At 40.2% G+C, this 26425-nt stretch overlaps 1 protein-coding gene across 3 annotated transcripts in view; it reads right to left on the bottom strand.

Annotated features, from left to right (window-relative positions):
* Positions 1 to 26425, bottom strand: part of dcma (decima) — a 331402-nt gene that overhangs the window by 238498 nt on the left and 66479 nt on the right. Inside the window, exon 2 of one of the 3 annotated variants that reach the window (XM_072303214.1) lies at positions 7231 to 7254. The exons of the other annotated variants lie outside the window; for them this stretch is intronic. The gene's annotated coding sequence lies outside the window, so the exon portion shown is untranslated. The remainder of the gene's footprint in view (positions 1 to 7230; positions 7255 to 26425) is intronic. 3 annotated transcript variants of the gene reach the window in all.

Genomic DNA, 26425 nt, shown 5'->3' with positions numbered 1-26425 from the left:
TTCTCCGTTTGTGCTATTCGATTGGATAACCGAGGCTTTTTTCTCCTAGTTGATTGAATCCTGAGATGAGGAGGCTACTAATCCACTTGAAGGGCGTGCTTTGCGATATATCGATAGATCTGCCATTTAAACCTACGGGAAAGGATCGATAAACAAGATGTCCGCAACGAACACCTTAATGATCGATTCTTTACCATAACTTCAAATGGGAAAACATCAATAATCAATCACTCACGCCCCGCCTCGCACTGATCGCATCGAGCCGGGGGAATCTCATAAATTTCTATCACGTGTAATTCGACAGCACGACACAGGCTGCGACGGAATTCATCGAACACCGTAATCGATGCTGGTTGCAACTCGGGCGGATGAGTGATGACACGGTGATACCCGGCGGAAGCTAACGCAAACCGGAATCGTCGACAAGAGCAGAGGCTGATGGTTAATGGAATTTCTAATGACGGACGCGACTATGGGTCTAGGCTGGCATCTAACCACCCCCTCACCCCTCTCCGCGAGTTTCCATCTATGCTGACCGCCTCGTCCCTTGGGTTGACCCTTTTGTTTCGGTCGCGAAAAACCCTCGTCGATATCGATTATGCTGATAACAGTCACCAATCTAGCGCAATATTCACATGGCTGACAGATTTTACTGGGAATTCATGTGGGTTCTCGAGGCTTGTCGAGGGTAGAGAGGACGTCCTCAACGGCGAAATACAGGGTGATCTGGGATTTTGATGAAATTTAGGGAGTTAGTTCACCCCAAATATGAACTGCATTTTGCAATTTGGAACTGTAAATTCTAGCCCTGTTTTAAAAAAAAACATATGTGCCATTAGTTTCCACTAGTTTATGCACATAAGTGTTTTTCCAGAAGAACTAGAATTTACAGTTCCAAATAGCAAAATGCAGTGGCCATATAATCAACATGCGTCGGAGGAAACACGGGACCAACTCGATCTCAACATTTTTTCCAGTGATTGGGCCATTTCATTGTCTCCCGGACTCCATTCAAAGGTCTCAAAATTGACTCAAACAATCCAATTTTTCACAAGAATGTACTCGTGCAACTTTTTTCTCAATTTTTGCGTGAGATTAGAGAAAAAATTTATAATCTTTTCAGTTATACGTGCCCAAGATACTCCTCATAAAACTGCACTTTTTGAGGAAAAATTTTTTAACATTGTGATGTAGTTCCAAATTCAATGAAGGTAGTGGCGATTTGACCAATTTGACCATGAATCGGCCTCCTATGGTATAGTGGTTGTAGCGCTTGCTCGATGATAGGGAGGTCCGGGGTTCAATTCCCGACCAAGTGATGGGGGTTTAATGGTCTCAAACAACGGGTACCTGGGCACCTGGGGCTGCCTTGATTAAGGACTGCGAACGTCGAGACCTTCGGGACTGCAAGCGTGAGATTATCAACTCAGGGATATTCAAAATGAAAGAAAAAGAAATTGACCATATTTCACTCACCTACTTAGTCGTTTTTAGTGGAATACGCCCCATATTTATCCGAGATTTGTGTTACTTTTTCTTCCCGTGTACATAACTTAGATTCACGATATGGATTCTTTTTGCAGGGCCGGATTTACCTACTTGCCGCCCATGGGCCGCCTGTATTATGCCGCCCCCTTCTCATTCGCTTTGAAACATCAATAGAAACTATCAAATGAACAGGCTAGCGGGGGAGGGATGCACAAGTCGCATTTACTCGTGTTTAACACATTTTTTGGGAAATCCCTGTCAACACAACTGGCAAAAGTTCACGGAACTTTGCGCGAAAGTTAAGTTTCGTAAACCTATCTCTGTGTGGACAAGGCCTTCCATTCATAAGAAATGAACGAAAATATTATGAAACAACAGACGTAAATGTGGATTAATGATTTTAACTACCGCCGCCGCGCCGCGCAGACCGCACGGTGTTTGGCGCAATGCGTGAAGTATTCCGACAGGCTTGTAGGCGCTATGAGTTTCACGTCGACTAACCTCTACCTCCTCTTCTCTCTTACTAATGATTACAATATGTATTCTTCTATCTCTTCTTCTCTCTTACTAATGATTGTGAAATATTTTCTTTACATTTATAGTTTTATAGTTTTTACTAGCCGTTCTGGGCGCGCTTCGCGCGCCCGTCACGCCTAGCCGGGGGCTACGCCCCCTGGACCCCCGGTCACTCGCTACGCGAGTGACATTCGGCTCGCTTCGCGAGCCGATTTTGTAGTAGTTGCAAATTTCATCACTATATTTTGAAGATTTCATAGAAAACATTATGAAATTCTCACTCCACAATTAACTTGTAGAATAATAATGGCAGGGCAAGAAATAGACTATATCTTAAAATGGACGGTTCCCACTTAGTAAAAACAGCCAACACCACGTGAAGGTGAGGAACCATCGTTAGCCACTTTTTTTTTTTTTTTTTTTCTTTACTTTTCTGAAAAAAATTTACTGAAATTTTAGTTGCGTCCCCTAAAAGGAAACACGGAGAGAAAAATTTGTGCATGGAACCCGAAGCTGAGATCATATGGATCTCTGAAGTTTTCGGATCACGCATCCGAAAAGTTAAGGTCCATCTGCCGAAGTTCGGGTCAGACAATTGAAGTAGTTCGGTATATACCGAAGATTTCAGGTCACACATCTGAAGTACTCGGTGCATACCGAAGTGCTTCAGATTTCTGACTCAGAGATTTAGGAAAAACACAGTAGAGAACCAAGGAAATCACAGTAGAACAGAGAAAAAAATACAGTCGAATAAATAAAGAAAACTATTATCGAAGAAATTCTAATTATTAGAAAGTAATTAGCTGGCGTAATCAATGAGTAGCTGCATAGGAGCATGAGCGAGATTTATCATCAACTGACCGCTGGCCGCTAGGTATGTACCTGGGTGGGCGAGCGACAATACGTAAGCGGTGGCATATGGTTCGATTGACAGAGGAGTGGGGAACGGTCAGACGTAGGGGAAAGGTTCAGGCTGAACCGTTCAGCACAGCGCAGCGTCAATCACCGGGTGGGGAAGAGAGTCCGGGAGGGGACACTTCCCCTCGAGTGAAATAGAAAAAGGCAGAATCCTTCGAAGTTTATATTAATGATAGTTCTATAGTTTGTCCAACTTCTATCATTGACTGATTCTATTGTGCGACGTAGGAGCCAGCCCAATCTGCGTTTATTTATATTGGGTGTTAAATTACGACTTCGCGGCAGCGATAATGGTTCCGGAGCGCTACGGCCGCGGCATTCAAATAGTCTCAACTATTTACCGCGACCACACTCAACGCAAACCATTAACTCAGGTCTCAGCGTGGGGGGACTTCAAAAGTTCGGCTCTCAGCGGCGCGGGGGGTGGGGGGCCGACGGCTCCCCTTCAAATAAGCCGAATCCCTTCACTAGAAACTACCCCGAGTGGAGTTGGTTGTCCTGTCCGTAATTGCATCCCTTCGATTCGTTAACTCTTCCGCCCCTCGAATTAACGGGTCCTCCTATGATTTGACTGATTAACCGTGTTACGCTTGCAATTTACGCGTTATGGGTGCTCCTGCGTTATTAATAATCGGCGGAATGAACGCGGCTATTTTCGCTGAACCACGTTAATTGGAAAATTATAGACTGATTCGGTGGCTACGTCATTCCTGCGGTGATTGACGAATCTATTTTGGACACTACGGACGTATTTCTGCCGAGCGGAACTAACTGCATCATGACGTGAGCCCTGATATGCATATATTCTTATGGGTCTCAGGGTTCATGTTTTAATGCACATAGTTCTGTTTGGCAGAAATACGTCCATATATTTTAGAGACCCCGCAGTAACAGTTTGAGGGATGTAATTGATTGAGACGAGAATTTTAGTCGGAAGTCAATGCTATTTTTCGCTCAACGATGGTTGGTGAGTAACTTGTTGATAGAAAAATTAAATAAAATTCGGCAACGGATGATTGATGAATTTTGGGGTGAGCTATTTGCCGATTGAATTTTTGCAAATTAGGTTAAGATAGCTAAGCCAATGGGCCAAGTTTCCTGTCTCCGGATTTAAGAGTCTGGACTCTTGTTTCAATGCAAAATCCGCTTGAATTAAAGCAAAATCCGCTTGAAACAAGAGTTCAAGACTCTTAAATCCGGCGACAAGAAACTGCACTCTTACTCTTAAGTCAATTCACCGCGGCATTGGTCCAAGAGGTTTTTTTTACCAGTGCGAATAACGCTTGAATATTTATGTAACTTGTTGGTACAATGTATACTGAACCGAAAAAATAAAACCGCAAAATCGGATGGTCATCCGTTTCCCTTGAAATGGCCAAAAATTGGTATTTCCGATGAAATACTTCGATTTGTCCCTTTTCTCGTCGCTATTTTGAGCACTTCCGATTGCAATTTCGAAATTTCCGTTTGCGTGTAGATGCTTCTATCCATAAGTGCTACTAAACCGTAAAAAAGTGAAAATCGAAAAAAACCCGAGTTGGTGTGTTTTCGAACTCACTGATTCAATTTTTCGCTGACCGGAATAAAAATCATCCATACCCCTTGCCTCAAATCTCTGAAAGACACTCAATCAAATCATCCGGATGAAAAAAAACCTCTCGGGTATGTCTAAATTGATTTCGGTAATGATATTTAATTTAACAAATTTCTGAACGATTGAATTGCGATAAAAAAACACCCCTCCCCTCCTCGGGAACAGAGTGTCTCTGTGTTGCTTGCACCGATACATCATTTTTTAAGCTAGCATTAATCCTTCGAGTGAAAACATTCGTACACTTTTTTCCTTCATTTTCTTCTCTTTTCTTCGGGATCGGGCGGAAACTTGGAAGCAGCTTAATTGCGTTACCATAAATTTCCCGGGCGATCATCAATATCTGTCTCGCCTGAGCCCAACTTGGATTTCCACGCGCTTGCCGATTTTTCACAAATAATGTGATTGCAAATCTCGCCGCGAATTATTTTTCATTTCTGATTTTGAAAGAGAGGATAACTAGGAGGCTACGCCCCCTAACCGCCAGGCAGCTCAATCCCCAGAGGCGCTTCGCGCTCTGAAGAACCCACCTCGCGGACTATGCGAGTCAATCTAAAAAGAACGGGCTCAATTCTGCCATGCTAAGTAGAGTACCTTTATAGGCAATCCTCAAACATGCGACCACCTTCTTTTTTTCCTATGCGATTGAACGAACGGTGATAGAAAATGAAAAATTAGGGGCTAAGAGGGCTTAGGAGAGCTACTTCTACTGTCTACTACTACAATGGCAAGATTTTAAAATTTTAAAAGTGGACACTTTTATGAGAAACCGTCATCAATGATAAAGAAAAAAGGGGGTTGGTATCTTTTTTATTTTTGTTCAGAGGTGTGGAAACTGGTCTGGCTACACTGTTATGATAAGGAAAAACGTCGCACGAACATTCGAGAGTTGCCAAACACGGCGGTTAAAAAATACATTTTTGAGGAAAGTTGAGCAGCGTTTTCCTTGAAATTTCAGATTTAATTGCGTACGAAATTTTTCGAAAAATGGGGGGGGGTGGGAATTCCCACAAATTGTACAATATATTAATGTTTCATCAAAGGAAATCTGGCAACGTCTGAGGGTTTATACGGCGTTTTTCCTCAGCCTGGGAGCGCAAGGATTTGGGCGCTAAAGTGAGGGTTGGGACAATCTAAAACTGGCCATCGCAGGCACTCAATTAAACAGCGGTCGCGTGGGAGGTGAAAGTTGAATGCGGTGGGTGGAGGTCTATTTTCCGGAAACAGCTTGACCCGGTCAAACGCGAGAGCACTAGAGCGCCACGCGTCGACCAGATAACGCATTAATGCGTGCACAACGCGATACGTGTATCGCGACAACATCACCTCTTCAGCCCCGGCAAACACCCACCCTTCCCACCTCGAGTCCCGATACTCCTGAAGCGGCCAATTTTCCCACTTACGCTCCGGTTCCGGTCCTTGCCGCCACGTTTCGTCATTTTCCCCAAGGAAGAACGCAACTCCGTTTCAATGTTGCCTGATTGCCTCGCGCAAATGGAGATGTTGCGTGTGTAAGGATTTTGGGATTTGACTGTAGATTCTGGTGTAAAAGTTCGCAAGAAACACGATGGCGCCACTGGTTTTCTCTGAAATCAACTCCCAAGCTCAAAAAAAGCTCTCAAGTAGAGGCCAAAATGGAGAAGATATCCCATGCTATCCTGAGAGTCCACCTCTACATCAAGACAAACTCTCCATGCAAAGATAGGGAGCAAATACATTAGCAGTGATGCCGTGTTTTCGGTTTTGGAGTCTCCAAATAAAGAGGCAGCCCTGTCAATGTATTTGCTCCCTATCTTTGCATGGAGAGTTTGTCTTGATGTAGAGGTGGACTCTCCGGATAGCGTGGGATATCCCCTCCATTTTGGCCTCAACTTGAGAGCTTTTTTTGAGCTTGGAAGATGATTTTAGAGAAAACCAGTGGCAGCATTGTGTTTCTCGCGAACTTTTACATAAGAATCAACAGTCAAATCGCAAATTCCTCACACATGCAACATTTCCATTGCACTGCAAACCAGGAGAATTTTCGGAATTTTTAATTGAAAATTTCACTGATTTTTCTTCGAACCTTCTGCGAATATCAGACAAATTTTGAAAAAACAATTGCGCAGGTATATTTTTGTAAAAAATTGAATTGTTTGAGTGGAATTTGCAACCTTGGAATAGAGTTACGTTCCGGGCAACAAAGATTTATACGATGAAAAAGACTCATTTCCAACCCTTTATTCCAACCTTTATACACGGAGAAAAAAACCTCGTGCGTGGGACCCGAAGTTTAAATCATATGGACCTCTGAAGTTTTCAGATTGAGCATCTGAACACTTTAGGTCTAGCTGTCGAGGTTCGGATCACACATCTGAAACTTCAGTTCTCACATCTATAGTACTCCAGATGTGAGAACCGAAGTTTTTCGGATGTGGAAACCGAAGTACTTCAGATGTAAGTTCTGAAGTTTCAGATGTGTAATCCAAACCTCAGCAGCTGGACCTAAAGTGTCCAGATGCTCAATCCGAAAACTTCAGAGATCCATAATACCTAAACTTCGGGTCCCACGCACGAAGTTTTTTTCTCCGTGTAGCAGGAACTTCCCGTTTTTTTTTGTTTTCCTTCTTTCTCTCTACACTATCTCGAACGAATGTTCAAAAATAGTTTACTTTCTTCGAAAAATACACTAAAAATTACTTACAAGATATATCTAGAGGAATTCCAAAAATGCATACCTAATGTTTCCTCAAAACTCTCACCTGTAACAAACAAGAAAAAAATCGATTAAATTTGATGAAAAGTCGTTTAAAAGGAACGACAGGAAAATTTGCTGGGATACTCTTTGATGAAAGTTACAAAGACGTAGCAAATCAACCATGAGTGTCTGTTCTCAACCCCCATCGTTTATAACATTCTTTCGCTTTTTATTCAAAAAGTCAAGATTCTAAAAAAAAAAAAATCGATAAGCGAAATTGAATCTTTCGATGGAAACTTTCAAAAATTCTCTGTGACAGTCTAAGGGAAAGAGAACCTTCCTCACTAAACACTCGAGGTTGAATTATTGATGCCAAATCACAGAACATTTGAACATGACGTAGGAATAGGTACATTAGGACAAAATCGCCCCTGAATAAGTCGAACTCAACCGGAATTACGGCCCGCGGTTAAGGTGCACAGCTTCAATTCTAAACACATTTCGAAGAGAAGCCTTGACAATTCATTTGGGAAATTCTTGCTAATGTTTCGTATCTTAGCCGTGCACCCTGGTGTCCTGTAGTTAGACTGATTCTGATGCATGTTTGCATGCATGTTGGATTCTGGGGAGTAAGACGATACAATATCGCAGGATCCACACAACATTTTTGCTAGGAAAGCAAGACCAAAAAGTTCCTCGCAAAATAGTGTGGACCCATCACTACTTTACCATCTTATTTCATACAGTTTGAGCCACACTTTTAGAGTTTTTTATTTCACTAGAAAAAACACATTGGATCTAGAGTCCAGACTCTTGAAAACATTGAAAAGAAAAAATACTCTTGATTCAATCGGATTTTGGCTTGAATCAAAACAAAATCCGCTTAAATTAGGAGGCTTGGTTCTTGATTTAAGCTAGATTCTGATTGAATCAAGAGTACTTTTTCTTGTCGGTGTTTTTAAGAGTCTGGACTCTAGACCCAATGTGTTCTTTTTTCCAGTGCACACTTTGAGAGTTTTCTTTTTTATTTTTTTGCAATTAGTGACTAAAATTTCTAGCTCACTTCAGAAACAACGTGTGCACTATTAGTTTCCCTCCGCATATAAGTATTTTAACGGATGAGCTAGAAATTATAGTTCCTAATCGCAAAATGCAATCCAAATATTAATCTCCATTTCATGTCAGGCAGTGTCAAGATAAGGGGATTTTTCCTGTGCCGTCGACACCTGATAACATGGAGATTGAGGGAGAGAAGCTCTCCCGTCACAGAGCTGAAAAATTAAAGCCCCGAGGGTAGGCGAACGTGAAAAGTTCGCGAAGAAAAATAAAGGCCGTAAAGCACTCTTTACCGAGACTCCGCCGGGGTGAAAAACGGACAGGGTTGCCAGATTGCGTGCAAAATCCTGCCCAGTTCGCGTTGGATTATTGGAGGAAATCTGCCGCGTTGAGGAAGAACGTCGTATGAACAATCCAGAGTTGCCAAAATTCCCACAGTAAACTGTTTATTTTTCCGGAAAGTTATGAAAATATTTTTTTTGAAATTTTCAGGAGCAATAAGTAACATTGCGAATAAAATGATCTGATGAATTGGACGAACAATTTTCATAATTTAACCAGGAAAGTTGTGTTTTATTAAAGGAAATTTGACAACGCCTGAAGGCTCCATGTGGCGTTATTCCTAAGCACGACGGAAATGTGCTGAATTTCGAGCACAATCTGGCGACAATGAAAGCGGAGCACAGACGTGAGGTCTATTGTACGGAGTAAAAAAACCTCCGTAATATTTTCGCCCTTTCATCCACGAAAAGAACCGAGACTCAAACAAATTGCAAGCCGCGTGCCCTCGCTCTTTCCGAAAACGATGAATGCCACCCCCCGCCCCCCCTTTTGCCCCCTCCAACGGGACGATTCACAAGGGGGCGGGATGGGTGCAACCAAAACAATGAATTGCATAAAAATTTTATCAGTTCGAACACCGCTTTCTTTCCAATAAGCCTTTCGGTTTTAATTAACTTTTCCGCCGGTACCTCCGTACTTTCGAATTTTCTCCTTTTGGGCTCCTAATAAGGGCTGCCGCGGATAACAGAGGCATGGTTGCAAAATCTCCGGATACATCGCATTAAGTTATTTTACATTGATTTTCCTTGCGAGACGATGCACACAGGACCGAGCCAATATAGGTCGGGCAAAACCTGGAAACTTTAAAAGCTTAAATTTTCGAAAATATGAAACAAAAAAGTTTAAAAGTGGTTTCATTCGTTTTTCCATGCAATTTTCTTTCTAAAACACCCCTTGAAATCGACTTAGTGACAGTATAAACATCAAAATTTGAAGTTTTAGCAAACAAATTCATGTCCGACCACTTCTAGTGCGATGGTATAGTTTTTTATGATCTCTGGATTTGAACCATTGGCAGATCCAACAAAATGGCAAAATGGCTTTTTCGCATTTTAAACCTATGGAAATGTATCGATTCTTGGAAAGGTCAGGTGCTCCGACAAGGATCGATTATTTAGCATAGGTTTAAATGGAGGAAATCTAATGTTGCGGAATCGTCGGATCCGCCTGTGATTTATTAAATGGACGGTATAGTTTAGTCCGGTTGACGTCGATATAAATTTACCGCCGTCTTGGGTTCGTATCCTAGTAGCGGCGACAGATTTTCACAGAGCTCATGAACAAAACAAAATAAAGTGGCCACAGTCTTGGAAAATTTGAATATCTACTCTGTCGTGATGAGGACAAACGCTGTATGAGCCTTCAGGCGTTGCTATATTTTTTTAGATAAAAACTAGGAAAATTTTAAACATTTGTTTTTTCTAATTTTTTAAACAATTTTCTTCGCAATTCAATCTAAAATATCTGAGAGTTCGAAGAAAATGATCGATAATCGATCATTGGCAACTAAGAGCGGTGAAAGTGCACGCCTCGCGCTAGCGCGCCTTCAATTTCGCACACGCAACACGGACATCAATCAAGTACGAATAGTTGTATTTCTGCGCCGTCATCAAAGCGCTTCCTTTCCCTTGCATTATTCGATATTGTGTTTGTTACCATTTGTCTTCTTAAATACAGCAGCTCACTGGCTGTTGACGCTTCGTGAAATGTTAGTCCCGAGCGGCAAGGAGTTTGGTTAAGTAAAACCTACTCTTATTTATCTAATTTAATCTAAAATATGTAAGAGTTTCGAAGGAAAATAACCTTTCCTCAAAAATTCATATTTTATCGTGGAATATTTGGCGACGTCTGAGGGTTCATACGGTGTTTTTCCTCAGTATGACATATTAAGGCATCGAGGAGTCAAACCTCTTAATTTCTGCGGACAATTATATAGCAGCGTCCATGTTGGCCTCAGATTACAAAAATGTAATACAAGCCATAAAACTGGTAAAAAAATAACCGCACCGTTTTATTTCTTCACTTTTTACATTTTTTGACACTTTCCCGTTTTGCTCTGTTCCCCCGGTTTGTCTGTTTTCAATTCTCATACACACATCATTTTGTTTCTGATCGCTCTTGGAGATATGATCGGCCGAAAAAGGAATCAGAGTGCATGACCTTTCTCTATTCAACGACAGAACACAGTCAGTGGCAAGGCGTGAATTACCGACTATCGATATTTCTCTATTTCAAGTTGAAGTAAAATATCGATTATGAAGGTGTTCGTTGCAAACACCCTGTCTATCAATAGAGGCTTCAACGGCAGATCAATCGATATATCGCAAAGCACGCCTAGCCACGCCACTGAGCACGATTGAATGGCGGCGGAATGGATAAATTTTATAATGATTTCGAGGAATCCGGAAAAAGTTCTCCGCGCCAAAGCTGCGGGGAAAAATTCAATTCCCGATTTGTTTTCAAAGCGTTTCGCTTTTGTCTCCAAGTTCAATCTTATTAAAACTTGTTCTCCTCTCAGTACTCACCTTTTCCCCTGATTTCATTCCTGCTCGCCGTCCTTTTCATCCCGCCAGGGCTTATTCCAACGTTGAAATGGTGTGGCATTTAAAGTTAGAACTTTCTCGCCCCGTTATCACGGTCTCCCAAGTTGTGGTTCCTTTATTATTTCGAGACTATCCGGAGATAAAGCTATATTTATTGCCGTTTCGCACTCACTCCGGAGTAGAGGCGTGGCGTGCTCTGCGATCTATCGATATTTCCCCATTTGAAGCTGTGGCAAATAATCGATTGTACTGCGAACACCCTGATTATCGATACTTTTTCATAGGTTTAAATAGCTGATCAATCGATATATCGCAAGAGCCACTGCTCCGGAGTTGAATGCATGCGGGTGGTGCGGATGCGCTTTTTGGCAGCTGTGAAGTCCAATCTCGAGTGAATATTGCGGAACTTTAAATCACTGATCCTATTCACTTGTGTACGCGATTCTCTGAATTATTTTTCCTCTCTTTCCTGCTGGGACTTTTTCAAGATTGAAACTTGGATTAATCTTCATCAGAACGTCACCTTCCGGCCAAATTATCACAAGCGCCATGCGACGTTTCAAAATTTCCGCCATTTTATTTTTTTACAGAGAAATTGTTGGTTGAATCTGCTGGAAAAAACCACTGAATTTTATCGGCAGCACAAAGGATGATTCAGTAAAATTTTTGGACAGCTAAGTTGAGAAATTTCTCTTTAAAAAAATAAAATGGCGGCGGAACTTTTTAAGCGTCGCATGGCGCGCCGCCGCGCCAGCGCGCACTGACGCCTACAAACCTAAGGGGATACTTCAAGCATTGCGCAATGCGTGAAGTATCCCTTAGGTTTGTAGGCGTCAGTGGGCGTTTCGAGCTGGCAGCACGTCGCGTCGCGCTGCAGCGTGCCATAAAATTCGTGGGCAATTTGACGTCAAATTTGAAATTAGCGACTCAAAAAACATCTGTAACAAAACTCTCATGATCTTTCAGTCATTATACGAATTATTTTTTCCTATGCTTGAGTTTTGGACCATAGTGTGGCGCTTGTGATACTTTGGTCAGAGGGAGACGATAATTAGAATTCCAATGGGTGAAGTCGAAAAATGTATCTTACCGGCTGTGCAACGTTGCAAACTTCCTCTCAGGTTTCATTTACTCATGGGGGGGGGAGGAAACCAACAAAGGGTTTTGGATCGGAATTGGCTTTGAATTGTCTTTACTTATTCAAACAAATTCACAGCAAACTGGGAAACATGAGGAGAGTGGGAAACGAAGATACAGATAAATAAATACAATATGCAAAGTACAACTATACCAAAAAATTAAGCATAACCAGGGGTTTTTTGACTTTACATAACTATTAGAACAGCGCATTTTTCGATTTTAACCATTGATTTTAACCATCACCGATACTGATTCGAGAAATTTCACTAGAATCAGCTAAATTGCGTTTTAGGTTGCATAACGACGGTGAAACTACCAAACCACGTATCTCGGTTTGCGACGTCGGAGACTTCCTGTCATTATTATCTTTATTTTTTAAATGAAAAACTACTTAACATCCAGTCTTGAAAATTTCTATGATTTTTCCTCTTTGTGTGGAGAAAATTTCAAGGAATGATATTGATTTGGTCTACTTCAAAAAAATAAGATGTGAGCGTAGATTTTTAAACACCGCAAACGAGATACGTGGTTTGGTAGTTTCACCGTCGATAATTTTCATCAGTGTCAAACCAAAAAGGTAGCCGTTTTACAGGATATTTACGACACATTTGCTGTACCTCTCAACCTTCGAGTCTAATTTTTGGCCGAGCAAGTCACTCGGGCTGCGCGTTACTGCACCTCCATAGGTCGCGGCCCTTTACACTAATTAATTTCCATCGGTTATATCCCCCCTCGCTGCCTAATTTCTAAAAGAGCTCGCCTGTTTTGCACGGCGGCTTACGAGCGATCCATCGGACCTGACAACGATGTTGCTCACCGTTCCAACGGTTTTGCCGAACTTAATGAAAAACTTCGCCTACATGACATTGCATCTTATGAGAGAGTACGCGCCATGGCAAGGGTGTGTTCTAAGTGCAACCTATGTCGACGAAGCCGTTACTCTTCATGAATAATTCACTACGGCTCATCCCGGCGTACGGGATGACCGGTCTACCGTTTTCAAATAAAACGGCGTATGAGCCTCCGGACATTGCAGGATTTCTTTTGATGAAATAATATTTTCTTCCTAATTTTTTAAATAACTAAATACGAAATATCTGAAATTTTTTAGTAAAACTAGTCTTGGGCCTCTCGAAAAAGAAATATTTTAGCATTATTTAAGCGAAACATTTTCAAAAAACTCACTTGCACGTCAAAATAAAATTTAATAATATATAAATAAATTATTTTGACGTGCAAGTGAGTCTTTTTTTAACAAATTTTGATCGTTTTCTTGTGCGGCCTCCAAGGCGAAAAAGTTTTTCGATTTTTCGTTTTATTTTCATTATTTTAAGCGTTTGCCTGAAGCATGAATCAACCTAATCATTCTATTTAAAAGTAGATTGAAATACACAGGACTGAATAAATTGATTTTTACAATCAGAATGATAATACACTTTATTGGTGGCAAGTTTAAATTCATTATATAACGAGATATTTAGAAAGTAGCAGCTTTTCTACGATTGCATCAAGTACATATTGAATCATATCTATTTCGATTTCTAGTACTTCAAATTACTGGCTTTCTTAAATATTATTGGTCGAACAAGCCGGAATCAGCCCAACCGCTCTCTGCATTGAGTAATTTCCTCTGAAGTTTTATTTTTTGTGCGGAAAACCGAACCAAGCACCACCTCGAAACTTTTTGTAAATTTCCACTTGACTGCAAATATTTTCGTCACCAAAATTTGAGTCGATGTGTTGCTGACTTTTCTGTCAAAAAACAAAACATGAGAGGAAACTAGACATCGTCTATCGTGGCTAGGTTGACTCCGGCTAAATCCATCCAATTATACACGCAACTTTAAAAAAATTGATTAATTGAAGCGGAGAAATATTTTCTCCAAAATAGACTGATGAAAGAATGAATTAATTAAAATAAATTTGGCAACATTCGATGTTCGCACGACGTTTTTCCTAAGCGCGGCAGCGGTCACCAAGTGCATTTTTAACCGCAAACGACACCGGTTGGGCCGCAGGGCCGGTCAGTGTTCGGTAATTAAATTCCGACTTTTAAGCACTTTAAAACTGCGGTTGACCCGTCCCATGGTAGTAGCTCAGCGTGCATGGAAACTCAACCGACAATTCCAACCTCGGGTCAGTCCCCAGCACCCGGTTGCTGTGAACTTAAGCTCAAACAAGTTGATTCCTTAAGTATAAAACAGAACTTATCTGCATATTAATTAATACCCCTCAGTTTTTTACGCATTCGTAAGAAAAAGTTCTCTGGCTATCTCTCGATTTTTCACTTTTAGGAATGGGTAAATCAATACAGAAATGTAATGCATTCGCAATAAGGAACTACTTGCGTTGTTATGCTATCGGGACCGCATTCCGATGGTGAAACTGCAATACCACGGACCTTGGTTTGCAGCGTTGCAGACTTCCTCTCATATTTTATTTTTCAAATCGAAAATGGCTTAAAGTCAATTCTTGAAAACTTCCGTGATTTTTTTCTCCGTGCGAAGGAAACGCTGCGAAAATTTACTTAAAAGCACCGATTTCATTGGCTTTCCGGAGGAATATTGTCTCTTACTACTGTCTTGCCTGAAACTACGTCATTTTTTACGCACTTACGAATTTCACATGAGTCTCATTTTCATGTAATTAAGATAAAGTTTGCTGTTTCAGCTATTTCAGTGATTTCAATTAAAAGAGATGACACGAATTTCGAAGAAAACTCGATTTCGAACATTTGACACTTACGGCTTTTTTCACCGTCACGGCAGAGCTGCCTCGCCAAAAATCGAAGAATTTTTCGTCCATTCAATTCCGTTGAAAATATCGATTTTAAGTGAAGCGAGCGATCTCTCCAAGAACTAATTGTTTTGCATACATTGACATGGAGTAAAAACAGCGTTGCCAACTTTCCAGAATCGCCACTGCGCGCGGCTCGGGAGTTCTGCCGTGCTAAGGAGAAACGCCGGATGAACCTTTAAGCGTTGCCAAATTTCCTTTGATAAAACACGAATTTCCTGGTGAACTTATGAATATTTTATTTCCAATTTTTCAGATAATTTTGCTCGTTATTTCACCTAAAGTTCCTGAAAATTTCAAGGAAAAATATTCGTAACTTTTCTCAAAAATAAACATTTTATCGAAGGAAATTTGGCAACTCTCGAATGTTCATACGGCGTTCTTCCTTAGCACGGCAGAGTCGGAGCGCGGAGCACCTCAACTCGATAATGCAGTTCCGATGGGCGCTGACGTTATCCGTTTAAAATATGCAATCGGCGCGGGGGCGGGGGGGGGGGGGCGGGATGGAATCGCAGTGTGAATGATTAATCCATTTTTCGAGCCGGCTCGGGGAGTAATTGAATTACGGTGCCCGCTCCGGGACCCCTCTATGAATTATTAAACTGCAATTGAGAACAACTGTTTACTCTTAATGAGGCTTTGAGTCCCTTCCGCTCTTTACGGAGCCCGGCTCCTCCGACCGGAGCAGAATTCCGGCCCGATCATTGAAACTACGCCGCCGTGATACGGAAAAACGCCGTATGAGCATACAGACGTTGCCATATCTCCTTCGATAAAGAACGAATTTACCGGGAACATTTTGAATATTCAGCCTCCGATTTTTCAGATAATATTGTTCATAATTGAATCTAAAATATCTGAAAGTTTCAAGGAGAACTATGCAAAACTCACTTCAAAAATATATGTTTTATTCGGGGAAATTTGGCAAATCTCGAAGGTTCATACGGCGTTCTTCCTCAGCGCGGCAGTATGTGTCTGTCTCCTGGATAAGAGTTTCTGGCTTGTGATGTGGTGGTCGCAGCGAGCCCTCTTTGATCAGGGACAGGGACACGAGAGATGAGAGACCATCCATTAGATTACCCTTATGGGGAGAATATTGCCATGCGGGGGCCGCGGTTGATTGGTTCCTCCGTCTTTGAATTTCATGGAGACTTGATGACTCCAATATGGCGAGCAGATCTGTCTTCATAGTAGAGAGAGCGCCGAGTGTCTCTTCCTTTAAAATTTTTCTGATCTCTTTTAGATGGAATCACTGAATTAGCTAAAACAGCAAAATTCATCTTAATTGTACGAAAACGAAGCAAACGAATTCAGCAACTCTCGAATGTTCATAAGGCGTTCTTCCTTAGCACGGTAGTATAAACGAACTATCTTAATGGGCTACCTCCGCTGATGTGAGTCAGGTGCATCATGCAACTATTTTAACTCTATGGATGTGCGTGAAGTATCCGAGAAAATGAAGGCGTTTTGATGATCGACTCGCAGTTTCGGATTTTCTCCGAACTCGTGGCCGGTTATAAAGATCACTCGCTCACATGAATGAACATTACAAACGCTTTTCAAATATCTTCAGGCAGAATTGGGCCTGTTGCAAACTTCAGCTAGAGAAAAAAGAAGAAATGTTACTTAAATGGCTAACAAATCACGGTGAGCGCATTGGGGAAGTCTGAAATACATTCCTAAGCCTGACTTCACTACTGCTCGCACTTGGAATCGATTGTTTTAACACTTGATTTAACACTTGAAACTTGAGAGCAATGTAAAAACATTCTTGAAAAGTAGTATTTCATTATTTCAAAAAAATGTTTCGTAAATTTTAACATTTACTTTAAATATATCCAAAAATAAGGGTTTCCTGACAGATACTTTTTAATGATATTTAAAAGCTTTTAAAAATATTTTTTAAAAATGTTTAAACTCATTGTACCCCATTAAATTTTCATAGCTCTAACACTCATCATCTGGTTCAAGAAATGTTCAGGGTTTTCTACATCCAATGTTACTCCTCTTCGAACATTTTTCTGCAAATAACTTTATCCCGAGATTTTTTTCCTCCCTACCGGTGAAAGAAAGTTCACTCCTGGTGGAGTGGTGGGTCGTGAAAACTTAAAATTTTGGGCACCCTACTCAGAAGACTCCCGACAGACTCAAAAGTTGTTGTTGATGAACCGCTGCTACATAATTACGGGATGGGAAGCCGCCAGCAAAGAGTTCACGAAAAATGAGGCTTGCATATAATTACTAGCCCCGAGAGCCGACAGTGATGCCAAAATGAACTTGACTATGAGCGCAAAGTTTCTTTTCCCCCCTTTATAAATTTGTGAAATATAAGATTGAACGACACAACATCCATCGTAAAAATCAACTGACGAAGCTTTGTTGTCAAGAAAATTGTTGCAGACACGTCGAATTGGGGGTTTTTCCCCCTTCTTTTTTTATTACCATAGATTGATTCCATAAAAAAACTGAATAGAAGGTTGTTTTCTTGCCGAGAAACAATATTCTTACACTCCTTGGGTCCCCCTCGGTTCAGTTAATCATGAAGCTTACGTTAATAAATTTACGTTGAATTTTCCGGGCTATTTTTAAGTATTCCTGTCTAGTCTATCGTAGTAATACGCATACTTACTTCCTAATACTAAATGAATTTCTGATTGGTAGAATGTGAAGTACAAATGAAGGATTTCCCTCTCCTTAGATTTAGTTGTCTCCAAGTTGTTAACCTTTTGGCTGGCGAAGCAACTTACACTGGAAAAAAAACCACATTAGATCTAGAGTCCAGACTCTTGAAAACATTGACAAGAAAAAATACTCTTGATTAAATCGGATTTTTACTTGAATCAAAAGGAAATACGCTTTAATTAAGAGGCTTGGTTCTTGATTTAAGCTAGATTCTGATTGAATCAAGAGTACTTTTTCTTGTCGATGTTTTTAAGAGTCTGGACTCTAGATCCAATGTGTTTTTTTTTTTCCAGTGTAGGTTCGTCTGAAGGAAATGTATATTAGCAGAGAAAGTGAAGCTAAATTGGAGAAAGTATGAAAAAGTTGGCAACCTTAAAAAGTAAGAGGAGCAAAGTAAAAACTTAAAGGTATTAGCATTTTTACGCCGAGGTCGCTCATTAGTTATTTATTTTTACGGAAAGCCGCGTTCAATTCGCGAATGAAGAAAAACGGGCCGAAAAAGTTGCCGCCGTCGTCTACCGCTCCCCACATCCCCCCTCACCCGCCCTTCCCCCTCGGAAAGAAGCAAAAAATCCTTTCCACCCCTTCTAAAAAATGTGCCGCACCAGAAAAAAACAAAAACTGCCGGAGAATGTTGCCACCTCTCCTGCCAAACCTATTGGGGAAAAAACGCTAATCTCTTCATCACGGCCGTTAAAGTCACTGAATCTTGTGTGGTTGCAAAGCGAAAACTCCTTTAATTTGTCAAGTTAAAGACTCATTACATTGTGGAAGCTTACAAGCACCACCCTGAAAAGAAAAACATTTTTCTAAAAATCGTCGGAACTTCGACAGTTTTTTTCATGCTATGAAAGGCCTCTAGACAAAGTATGAATCAAAGCACTGCCCTACGAATTTTCCCTTCAAAATTTCACGAGAAAAATCAAGCGCCAAAACCGAAAGTCCGGAAGTTAATTCCTGATCAAGTCGTCAGTGTTCATAATTTATATTGGATGAATGACGAAAACGCAAATGACGTCATCTTTGCATAATTTAACTTCTGTCATATCTATGTTGAAAATGTCGCTGATGATGCCCGGCCTGCACGGGCAAAACGCAGCAGGGAGTTCTAATAATCGGAAGTATTAAGCTAAAAAGAACAATGTGCATAAGATTTGTGTGGGACATAGTTTTTCTTAGCATAAATACGTCCAATTGACGCGCACGGAAGTATTTTCTTAAATTTTTTAAAAGTTTTCTGTTGAAAATACTTGTTAATATCTCGTATTGCGGAATTTTTCACCGGAACTTTTGAAAAAGTTGGAATTTTTTTCGGAACCTTGGAGAGTCGGAAATAATTCCGGAAATCCTGGAACTTTTTTTTTTTTTTTTAAGCTCTTAAAAATTTAAAAAAGAAAAAGGAAAAAAATGCATATTTGGCTTACCAATTTATTATTAATCATAATAAATAGGTGCAATATGCGGATAAACAACTTTCCAAAGCTTGATAAATTGGCAACCCCGATCCAAGGGCTGTTGCAGGGCTCGCATCTTTGTCCCGTTTTTTCAAAGGAGAGATAAGTCCACGGAAGCGGTGGGGGGGGGGGGGGGGAAGCAGCCCTCCCGAAATTTCCAAAGTATCGTTCGTCATCTCTTGACTCGCTAAGTTGCTGGAGCGTCTGCTTTTCATAAATAAATTCCGAGCCTCGGTAGGAAATGACTCAAGCGATTTCGATCATTTTTTTCTGGGCGCTCGCAAGTCGTAAGCACGTTATCAAAACCAAGCTCTACGATTTCGCGGTTTACATTTCGCCGTAAGTACTTGGGAAGTGCGTCGCTTTTTGAGCGTTGTCTGGTGTACTTCCTTCGAACTGTTAAAGCTTCTTACCATGCGGGATTTAACCATTATCGGCCCATTTTATTTTATTAACTTTTTTCTCGCAGATAAAAGACATCGGCAGAGTGGAATGATGCTTGAGACTTTACGGCTTAGATAACTTTCCCGGAAGGACATTCTGGGACTTATCTAAGACGGAGATATAAAATTTCAAATGGAGGGTAAACGGTTCAATTTCTACTTCTCCGAGGGAGGATAACAGCTTGTTATAAGCGCTTTCGAAGAAGGATAAATTAATTATTAAGACGTGTAAGATCAAATTAACTCTGCCTGGAAGTTCGTTATCTAGTTAATTATTTGGATCGTCTTAGTGAGATCAAAGAGCGACGAATTATTTTAGCTTTGTCGCCTTTTTTAAATTGATGGGAAAAGTTTCGAAACTTTTTCCGCTAATCCAGCTTTTTGTGGTTTAATCTTAATTCTATTTAAAGACCCTTTCAGCATTAAGAATGTTGACGTAGTCAAGGAAAACTAAGTTTATCCGTTTCGTTTCCTCGTCAAAAGGGGGATGGACAATGTAAACTCTTCTTCTGAAGATGACAAAACTTAACTTTGTGTAAAGAAAAAACGTTCCTCAAACAATAATGCACATTATGTATGTATGATTCTTTTGAAACTTTGTCTGTGGTGTAATGTTCTTTCTCAGTGGATGGAGATGACCTTTAAAAATTGGACTTGGTAAGCATTCTCTAAGAGGGAGAAATAACGTCGGTGCATAATTTTGTCATTATGGCGGAAAACAGAAACTAGATAGAGAATTTGCTGCAAATGCAATCAAAAGTCTCCCAGTTCAAAGAGAAAATAAACCATTTAAAAAGCGTACAAAATTTTGAGCTATCTTAAATATTCCTGGTATTGATTCGCCAGAAGCTTCCAGATTCAGTCTTGTAATACAATTCTTACCAATTAGCCATCCTAAATTGATCTTAATACTGCCTTGCTCAGGAAAATCACTGTATGGACCTTCAGGCCTTGCCAAATTTCCTTTCCAAAAATATTTATGTTTTAAGAAATTTTGAATATTTCTCCTTAAATTTTTTACAAATTTCCGATCAAAATTACGGACAAAATTCTCTGAAAAATCGGAAGAAAATATTTACAAATTTTTCCAAAGATGTCAGGGGGATTTTGGCAACGTCTGAAGGTTCATAATCATAGTCATTGGACGTAGTTTAAGAGTTTACAGTTAACACTGGTCAAGCGGCAAAAGTAAAAATAATGCCATTTAAATCAATGTAAATACCATTGGACCTGTTTTAACAATACTTGTTCATATCTTGTTTGAAAGTTGAATTCTGAACTTGCCGTCATGTAAATCGTTTCCTGAGTGAGATTTGAAGGGAAATCGACGTTTTTTTCTATTTCGGACCTTGCCTGGTGCCCCGTACGATCCCTCAATTTTCCATTGTTCATCCTCGTCTATAGCTTTGACTAACCAAAGTAAATAATCAGCCAGCTGTGTCCAACATTCTATATATTATTACTCGGGCAAAAACTTGCACTGCATCCGACAACAAGTCCCTAATGAACGACGGGACGAGCAGTTGTCGGCAGCGTGATAACCAGTGGCGTGGCATGCTTTGCGATATATCGATTGTTCTGCCATTAAAACCTATGGTAAAGAATCGATTATTAAGGTGTTCGCTGCAAACACCCTATCTATCGATCCTTTTTCATAGGTTTAAATGGTATAACAATCGATATATCGCAAAACACGCCACGCCACTGAGCGTGATAACCGAAAAAACCATCGGGCATCGAGACAAGAGGTGACGCTTTATTCCGCCGAGAGAGAGCGTAATGTGCGGTTCAGCTCGCGTGGCCCCAGCGGAGTCGAATTGTCCTGCAATTGCTACCATGTTCAGGAAGAAACGCCGTATGACTTTTCAGACGTTGCAATACTTCGTTCAATAAAAAAAACTAATTAACTAGGGAAACTCGTAAATGGGTTAGTTGCGCTGGTCACAGAATCGTGTTTTGATGCTCAATTCTTGTAGTTAGCTACAAGTAATAAGGTCCGTCCAAACCGCAACTTTTTACGTTCAATATTAACCGAGATATCGCCCATTGAAAAGTCGGGTTTTTGACGTCATCCATAACGGTAGTGACACCCGAGGTTTCTTCCACCTTGTTTTCATCCAAGTTTCAGGTTGAGTAACCAGTGCGTCACTGACTGATGAAAGCGAGTTGGAAGAAACCACGGTTGTCACTACCGCGGTGGATGACGTTAAAAACCCGACTTTTCAAAGGGCGATATCTCGGTTAATATTGAACGTAAAAAGTTGCTGTTTGGACAGATCTTATTATTTTTAGCTGATCTGCAAAAATCAAGCATCAAAACACAATTCTGTGATCAGCGCAACTGACCCATACTTCCCTTCAAATTTTTCAGAAAATTTTGTTCGCAAATCAATCTAAAATATCTGAAAATTTCAAGGTAAAATAAGAATATTTTGCCTCAAAAAGTCAGATTTTACTGGAGGCAATTCAGCAACAATCGAATGCTCATACGGGGTTCCTCCTAAGCACGCCGGAATGCTGCCGTGCCAAGGAAAAACGCTGTATGAACCTTCAGGCGTTGCCAAATTTTATTTGATAAAACACAAATTCCCTGGTAAATTTACGAATATTTTTCTTCCGATTTTCCAGAGAATTATGTTAGTGTTTTGATCTAAAGTTCCTGAAAATTACAAGGAAAAATATTCAAAACCTCCCTCAATAGTAAACATTTTATTAAAAAAATTTGGCAACTCTCGAATGATCATACGGCGCTCCTCCTAAGCACGCCGAAATGCGTGTCTGTTCCTCGAGGAACTATCAGTGCTCGACAAACGGGGCCATTAGGACGCAAGGAGTCCCTGAGGAAACTAACGTTTGACATTTTATTCGCTCCGATTTTTCGCGGCGATATCTCAAACGACACGGCGCACAGGAAAACAGATGGCTCTGCTGTGTTGCGAAGAGGGCAGTAACTCCGGAAATAACATTTTGAAAAAAAGGACAAGAAAGTCGTCTAGCGGAGTGTTTTATCGAACAAGTCCTGTAATCAATTCTCTTTCACAATAATGGGCTTTTAGAGTTTAGATAAGTCAGAATTAAAGCACTGCGCATCATGTTTCCTCTTTAAAATTGAACAAGGAAAACGAATCGCACTGCGGAAAGTCTGGCAATCAGTGGCGTGGCGTGCTTTACAATATATCGATTGATCCGCCATTTAAACCTATGGAAAAGGATCGATAAACAGAGTGTTAGTAACGAATATCTTAATAATCGATTCTTTATCGAACTTCAAATGGGAAAAAATCGATAATCGATCATTCACGCCTCGCCACTACTTTATAGACACAACATAAGTGTTTACAATTTACATTGATTACATGGCATAAATGCGAACGACGTCCTTTGAATAATATAAATTCCATTTGATCCGTGCTAAAAGCACTTGTTAATATGAGGGGCTCGGAGAACGAGGCGCATAAGGGCAGTCTTTGAAAAAAAATTGAGATTTTCATGATTACTAGAAAAACTAGTCTTAATGCATATTCTATGAAAAATTCGCTACCAAATTCAAATTTCTAAGCATCAAAAAGTCAGCATGAACTTTCTCTCTGCCATAGGGATCCACGAAAGTTTTTCCAGTTATCCACGAAATCTCAAAACTTCAAACTGGCATTTCTCGAAATAGCGAAAACTGCACTTATGCGGCTTGACCTCTAAGACCCTCATATCTCGTTCAAAAGTTGATTCCCGAATAACCCTGTTGCGTGAATCGTTTTTTACGTGACATTTTGAAGAGAAAACGAAAGAAGCTGCTTTTTAGACCTTGTCCAGAAACCTATTTGGCTGTATTTCATTTAAAAATACTGACTGCTTTATTTTGTCGCGGAGGGTTAAAAGGGTGAAACCGTGCACGCCTGTGACAGCTCAATCATTTACAAAAATTTATAATTCTTATAGATATCTTACTATAGTAAAAAAAAATAAGGCCTTTTTTGTGTGTACGTCCGTGTCATTTCGCATTCTCATTGGTCGTTCATTAACCAATCAGAAAACGTCATTGAAAATCCCCGGGAAATTTGAATGTATGCTCCCTTAAATCATTCGATATTAAACATAATACCTACGTATCAAACGGGATTTATTAATATTAACCGGGATAAAAAGGAGTAATTCTATCTATACAGGATAGTCATGGACATGACGGGATGTACCTTTATTAGGAAACCGCGAAAACAGGAAGGATATCGATCTTCGATATATCATTTGATTGAAAGCAGTATTGACTGGGATAAAACGGGATTTCTTCATAAAGACCGGGATAAAAGAGAGGAATTTTACCTATACAGGATAGTCATGGATAAAACGGGATGTACCTTTATTAGGAAACCGGGATGACAGGAAGGATATCGATCTTTGTGTATCGTTCTTCGATATATCGTTTAATTGAAAGCAGTATTGACTGGGATAAAACGGGATTTCTTCATAAAGACCGGGATAAAAGGGAGGAATTTTACCTATACAGGATAGTCATGGATAAAACGGGATGTACCTTTATTAGGAAACCGGGATAACAGGAAGGATATCGATCTTTGAATATCGATCTTCGATAAATCGTTTATTTTACCTATACAGGATAGTCATGGATAAAATGGGATGTACCTGTATTAGGAAACCGGGATGACAGGAAGGATATCGAACCTTTATTAGGAAACCGGGATAACAGGAAGGATATCGATCTTTGAATATCGATCTTCGATATATCGTTTGATTGAAAGCAGTATTGACTGGGATAAAACGGGATTTCTTCATAAAGACCGGGATAAAAGGGAGGAATTTTACCTATACAGGATAGTCATGATTAAACCGGGATGTACCTTTATTAGGAAACCGGGATAATAGGAAGGATATCGAACCTTTATTAGGAAACCGCGAAAACAGGAAGGATATCGATCTTCGATATATCGTTTCATTGAAAGCAGTATTGACCTCGAGTTGTTAAGTAACGATGTTAAGAAACCGGGATAACAGGTTGGGCTACTTCGATTTTATCCCGGTCGTGATTTAGGGATTTTATCGTCAAAAAATGGGAAAATTGGGGAGAGGAACGGGCCCGCGGTTGCGAAGCAACCGCTTCCGCAGCATTGCCGTATTGCGATTATCGATACATGTGATTATCAGTTTGATGTGTTTGATTGTGTTTCGTGATGTGTTTGTTGTGTTTGATGTGTTTAATGTGTTTTTGTGTTCTTGTGTTGATTGTTTTTAATGATGTGTTTGTGTTGTTTGATGTGTTTGCTGTGTTTCATGATGCATTTGATGTGTTTGTTGTGACACACAACACACAACAAACACAAAAAACACATCAAACACATCAAACAACACAAACACATCATTAAAAACAATCAACACAAGAACACAAAAACACATTAAACACATCAAACACAACAAACACATCACGAAACACAATCAAACACATCAAACTGATAATCACATGTATCGATAATCGCAATACGGCAATGCTGCGGAAGCGGTTGCTTCGCAACCGCGGGCCCGTTCCTCTCCCCAATTTTCCCATTTTTTGACGATAAAATCCCTAAATCACGACCGGGATAAAATCGAAGTAGCCCAACCTGTTATCCCGGTTTCTTAACATCGTTACTTAACAACTCGAGGTCAATACTGCTTTCAATGAAACGATATATCGAAGATCGATATCCTTCCTGTTTTCGCGGTTTCCTAATAAAGGTTCGATATCCTTCCTATTATCCCGGTTTCCTAATAAAGGTACATCCCGGTTTAATCATGACTATCCTGTATAGGTAAAATTCCTCCCTTTTATCCCGGTCTTTATGAAGAAATCCCGTTTTATCCCAGTCAATACTGCTTTCAATCAAACGATATATCGAAGATCGATATTCAAAGATCGATATCCTTCCTGTTATCCCGGTTTCCTAATAAAGGTTCGATATCCTTCCTGTCATCCCGGTTTCCTAATACAGGTACATCCCATTTTATCCATGACTATCCTGTATAGGTAAAATAAACGATTTATCGAAGATCGATATTCAAAGATCGATATCCTTCCTGTTATCCCGGTTTCCTAATAAAGGTACATCCCGTTTTATCCATGACTATCCTGTATAGGTAAAATTCCTCCCTTTTATCCCGGTCTTTATGAAGAAATCCCGTTTTATCCCAGTCAATACTGCTTTCAATTAAACGATATATCGAAGAACGATACACAAAGATCGATATCCTTCCTGTCATCCCGGTTTCCTAATAAAGGTACATCCCGTTTTATCCATGACTATCCTGTATAGGTAAAATTCCTCTCTTTTATCCCGGTCTTTATGAAGAAATCCCGTTTTATCCCAGTCAATACTGCTTTCAATCAAATGATATATCGAAGATCGATATCCTTCCTGTTTTCACAACAAACACAACAAACACAAAAAACACAGCAAACACATCAAACGCATCATGAAACACATAAAACACATCAAACATATCAAACACAAGAAACACATCATGAAACACAATCAAACACAACAAACACACCATGAAAAACAGCAAACGCGTAATGAAACACATAAAACACATCAAACACAACAAACACATCCTGAAACACAATCAAACACATCAAACACAAAAAACACATCATGAAACACAATCAAACAAATCAAACACATCAAACTGATAATCGCATGTATCGAGAACCGCATGTATCGATAATCGCAATACGGCGATGTATCGAAAACTTATTGAGATCATTCTTTGTTTACCTTCTTTTAACTTCAGAA

This window comes from Bemisia tabaci, chromosome 8, assembly GCF_918797505.1.
Source record: "Bemisia tabaci chromosome 8, PGI_BMITA_v3".
In the NCBI taxonomy this organism is placed as follows: Eukaryota; Metazoa; Arthropoda; class Insecta; order Hemiptera; family Aleyrodidae; genus Bemisia; species Bemisia tabaci.
This window is presented reverse-complemented; position numbering and strand designations above follow the sequence as displayed.